The following is a 6000-nucleotide window of genomic DNA, read 5'->3' as shown; positions in this document are numbered from 1 at the left end:
TTTATTCCTAAAAATAATAGATAATTTTTCAAAAAATAAATTGTCGAATATATTTTGGCATTATAGATAGATATAAGAGTAAAAATATCTTTTTGTCTTAGAAAATAAAAGATGAAATTTTCGCATTTAAAGTATGAACAGAAAAATAAAAAAAATAATAAAAATGTTTCTTAATTATGCATCTAAATTTAACTGCAACTTAATAATAATTCAAAAACGATTATATCGAAAAAATTTCCGCTCTTCATATTCCATGCTTTTTATTACCCACTTATATTCTACCCAACTCAAAAGACAAGTGAAAATAAATGAAATTATGCTTCTTAATTATGCATCTAAACTAATCAACTACTTTATAAAAATTACAAAACCGATCATATTCTAAAAGCTTCAATTCTTTCAAATCTCTGATAGAAAATTGCATAGCGGATTAAAAATAAGCATACAATTTATAGTAATTCTTATTTAAATTTTATACTATTTTAGTTATAGTAATCTTTTTTATTTATTTGGCACTAATCTCAGTCATAACTCACCAATTTTTTAAAGAAAAAAATTCCATTTTTTTTCTGCAGATATTTTGAAAATATTTCGAGGTAATTAAAATAAAAGTTAATAAAAACATGGCAATAATTATACTAAACATATTATGGCTAAGAATACACAAAAATTTGGAACAGAAAAAATGTTCACGTTTTATTTAAAGTCGTGCAGGATTATTATAGATTTTATTAAAGTTCTGCTAGAAACCGAAACTAATTACTTAATCCATTTATTATATGAAATAATAAATTTGTGAGAGAAAAAATTATGTCTGAAATATATTCATAAAATATCTAGGTAAATGATTATAAAAAATCATAAAATATCTGGGTAAAAATTATCTTTGAAATCGGAAATCTAATTTAATCCCAGCGTTAAACGCATCCTATTCGAACGTTCGAATCGCTTTCACCAGCAAATTGTTAGGTGAAAGCTTTCCGATAGATGGGAGGAAAAATGAAGATCGCAGCCCGTGAGCAAAATCCGTTCGAAAGCGCGAGGTTTCAGGTTTTCCCTAGGAGTAGAAACGTTGACGTCATTTTTCTCTTCCTAGCTCGTTCGAAGTCTGCGAGGTTTGAGCTCATGGAACCGGTCTTCTCCCCAGATAACGTATTCGAGTATTGTAATCTCAAATTCGTAAAAAACTGCTTCAGTCAATTTTTTTATTTAATTCATATTGTCTTTTTTAATTCATTCTGTGATATGATAAATTCTCTTTTAAACAGAAAAACTCTGCATCAGGTTTTCCTATTTCTATTCTCCTATTAGTTGAAAAAGATTAATAGTGCATGACATCCATATAAATGTGCATATTCAACATAAAAATAAAAACAAGTACAAGAAAAGTACAAGTGAGAAATTAAAATAAACATAATTTACATAATAAAGTGCACTTTTAAGTTTATTAATGTTAATTTTTTAAATGTTCAATTGTTGCAATGTTCATTGTTCATTTCTCTGTTAATTTTTTAAAAAAAATCCATGATGTTTACTTTTAGAATTATTTTCAATGCAATTTTCAGTTCCATATAGTTTCCTAACTTAAAAGTTTTTAATTTATGTATTTGAAAATCAAGACAGAAACTAACGTACTTCCTTCTTCTATGACTCTCCTTACGCTAATGGTCGAAGCATGTTGCTATTTGTAGAGATCTTTGTTATACGCCACGTGTAGCCCATTTTGTTTTCCAATGGGAGTAAGGAAAGATGTATCAGATCTGGTGTGAAAACGTATGTTAGATTGAAATGAAAAAGTCGGTTTCTAATTATGCTGCCGTCTAGGGAAAAGTATAAGACATAAAAGTCTCTCTTTTTCCCTTTTTAGATTATCATAAAAAAATTTACTTTTATGTAACTCATGAGTCGCTAAAATAGTTTTTACTTTTTTTTATTCAGAGAAAGGAAACAAATTGTTAAAAGAATTTTTTTTTTTTGCAAATTAGAAAATTATTCCATTCTGATGAAGAGAAGAGAGGTTATCTCACTTATGGATTTATGGATGGTGTTTTTAATGTTTTAATGTAAATGCAATCAGCAACAATCTCGAGCTCTTGACCTGCTTTACTTCCTGTTAGAAAGTATAGAGCTGCTTGGTAGAGCTTATTCTGCGCGGGGATATTTTCAAATAGATGATTTTGTTTCTAATAAAAGCAATAAATTATATAATTTCCGAGCACAAATCTGTGTTGTTCTTCATTAGATATTAATGATATTAAGTAATTATAGTGAGTTGAAAGGGAAAATTTGTTTTAGTTATTTATAGATGTATTGTTAAAAAAAGGTGACGTGGTTTAGATTTAGAAATGAAAGTTATGAATATTAGAATGTAGTTTAAAAAGTTAGATGGATGGAATTAGAAAGAACTCGCTTTTTTGGCAGACCCGATTTAGCCCCTTTTTATTTGTTTTTTACTGTTTGTTCTTGTCGCACGCCGTGCACCAATATCGTTAGTGTTAGCATATTGCTTGATCAGAGAGACTATGTTCATTTTACAAATTATCATTCAGATTTAAATTGCGAAGTTGGTATATTGTTGACAAGGTAATAAGTGCTTTTTAACTATTCTTTTTTTTTCCAACGACGATTCTTACGTCATGAAATGATAGGTCTTCAAATAACGATTCCTTTTTTAAATACAAATAATAAATCAGGTGACAAATACATGTATACAGGAAATACTACTCAAAAGAGTCCCAAAACACAATGATCACGTTGGGAGCCAAATGGTTTCAAAATACACCAGGAACAGTAACCAATGAAGTATAGGCAGTAAAAAACTTGCGGTGCACTCTAGTCTAAAAAACACCATCCATTAAATCTTTAAACATAAGATTTAACTTCTTAAAAATTTTGTAGTAATATTTGTAACTGTATTTATATATAATATAAATAATTATTATAATTAAATAATTGAAGTTTCATCTGGCATCCATAAAGGTTCTGACATTTTTTTATCTAGCCATCTTTAACAGTAATTTCTTTCTTCCTTACTTAACATATGGATGGTACTTTCTACCCTAGGGAGAGCTGCAAGTTCTTGATTCCCTATACTTCCGGGTTACTGTTTTCGTACTATGATATCCTATTTATTTATATTTTTCCTATTTATTAATATTTTTCGTATTTAATTAAAAAAATATCTTTTAAAATTTCCACGATGCTTTTTTTTAGTTTTAAGTTCCATATAGTTTCGTAACTTAAATTTTTTTTAATCTTTTTGAAAATCATGAAAGAAACTAACGTATTTCCTCCTCCTATTACTATCTACATGCTAATGGCGAAATATATTATATATAGAGAAAGAATGATAAAGGCCAGAATAGACTGGTTGGTAGGGTGCTGGGCCCATGTCCGAGAGATCGTGGGTTCGAACTCCGCCGGCCGAAGACTCCTCGTGTAGTAAAGTGACTTATGCACGTTAAATCTGTCGAGTCGCAAAAGTCCTCCATGTTTCCATAACAAGTCAATACCTCTGGGGAATTGGAGATCGATCGTTCTCTGATTCAGGTCAAAATTACGATCTGTAGATGAATGAATGGATGTATGAATGGGTCCGCCCTATAAGCGGGTGCAACGTATGGTGTGGCAGAAGTCGAATTCTTAGCCATAGAAGGCGCCATTTGAAAACAAGAACAATTGCACCCCTCCGCCTAAACAGGGATACGTCAACAACAACAAGAGAGAATGATAGAGATATTATATGTATAGAGAAAAGAAAAGACTGTAATTTTTATTTTAATAAAAATTTGCTCTCATTTAAAATAATAAATAAATTCTGAAATATTTAAGAATATAAAAACAGCGAATGGCAGTTTGGAGTTGCATTGCTACTAAAATTTTGAGAAATTAATAATACAGCATACTATTTTCAAGACAATCTTTGTTAGAATTATTTGTTAATTATTCAATTTTAGTTCATTAATTTAAGATTTAGAGTGTAACTACAGTGTGACCTCCATTAAAGACCACCTCTAGTTATGACCATAGGCATTAGGCACGGAATTTTTTTCTATATGCTTTGTGTTGAAGGTAACTTTCTAGAGAGACCATTATAACCTCTCCCAGCTGCCGAGAAAATTTCTGCACCAAATACAGAAAAGGTCATTTAAGGAAACATGAGAAATTATCAAAAAATATTCGCAAAACAAATAAGTAGATTAAAATGCATTCAAAATATTTGTGTGAGGCTCTTATTTAGAGAGTTCTTTAGGTAAATACAACCTCATGTTGCAGTCAGAGTGTACTAAAAACGATGATTTCAATGATATCAATGATTTACTTTTAGAGTTGAAAGTTAAATTAGAAAAAAAAGTTACTTTAGAAAAAGCAAGTATCTTAAACAAACAAATCTCTTCCCATATTTTAAAGCCAACTAATTTTTATGATATAAAAGTAAATGAAAACTTAGGAAGCATAATTGTTTATTTATTTAAAATAGCTTTATCATTCATAATTGGCGAATTTGTTTTTACACATTATTATATCAGTTAGGATCATTTTCACAGACGCTAAATTTCATTCATCAATACGTCTTTTCATGACGTCAAAAGAAGTGACATTTCCGCTCCAAGAAAATGATACTGACTAAAATTAGAATGGTTTGCGAAAAATTGTGTACCTTCTATAACAATTTTGATGTCAATGGAGGTAACCTCTAAGAACGATCAACCTCCATCAACTACTATTTTACTGTGGAACGGAGAGAGGTCGTTCCTGAGAGGTTTCACTATACAAAACTTTTTTGATTGAAAATATATTTTAGCACAAAACAATAAATGGCGCCACAAAAAAATTATTACCAAACACAAACACGATGTGTACAACACCTCCTAGAAAGAACAGGCATCAGCACGGGTTACCATAAATATCCCTTAGTAGTCCAAACGTAATGACATATTTTGTATTTTGAACCACAGCGCAGCTTAGTACCCCTAACGTAGTGACATCTTTCTTATTTTTCGTCTACTGTGCAGTTAACTTCGTCACATCGGACTACTAAATTGATCCGTGCTGAGGCCTTTCTACTTCTAGGAGGTGTTGATTAGTATCGCCAACTAACGAATTTTCGAATAAATTTAGATTCATTACATTTTAATTTAAAATCATTACATTAGCATTATTAATATTTTGTGCTTGGTTAGTAATGAGGAAAGAATAAATATAAAAATAATATTTTTAGATAAAAAATATAACAGGCTTTTTACAAGGCATAAGGAAATTAACATATAAATCATTAGTAGCAAAATTTTTTTTTAACATTTTGCAAGCATTTTTTGAAGTTTGAATCATTTATCTACTTTTTGTTCCCCTGATGCCCCCTGACGAGGGCGGGACAGGGTTAAGCTTTGATTATCCACTTTTTGCATTATTGTCTTGAATCTCAGTTTCTGCTATTCTGTAGCAATTTTAGGAATTGAAAGCATGCATCGAAATAAATATTTCCGTGAACACGTACAATATACTACGATATACAATTAATACACACGGAATTTTTTATTGCCGTTCATGTTATTGCTAGCAAATAAATAAAAAAAAAAAACAGTACCAAAGTCAATTAGGCCATGATTGGAAAAGCAATTTTTTTGTAGTTAACTGCAAATACTTTATGACTAATAAGTTAATCACAATAATTTTTGCTTTTGAATGTAGAAATTACAAATTTTCATTAAAATAAGTTTAAGCTTGTAGTTTAAATTCGTAAAAAAAAAAAAATGTTTCGAGTCATTAATTGGCTAATTTCAACATAGCAAATTATTAGAATTCATGTTGATCAAAATGTCAATTATGACAAACATCAAAAAGTGAAGAACAAATAACAACAAGTTATTTAATAATTAACATTAGCGAAATAAGTAATATCCCGAGTGGATATATCAGCAATTACGTTAAGCATGTACCTGAAAACTTCCCCATAGAAGTAGGTATATTATTAAAACGAAATTAATGACACATTCATAG

The sequence above is a fragment of the Parasteatoda tepidariorum genome, chromosome X1, assembly GCF_043381705.1.
Source record: "Parasteatoda tepidariorum isolate YZ-2023 chromosome X1, CAS_Ptep_4.0, whole genome shotgun sequence".
NCBI classification, from domain to species: domain Eukaryota; kingdom Metazoa; phylum Arthropoda; class Arachnida; order Araneae; family Theridiidae; genus Parasteatoda; species Parasteatoda tepidariorum.
This window is presented reverse-complemented; position numbering follows the sequence as displayed.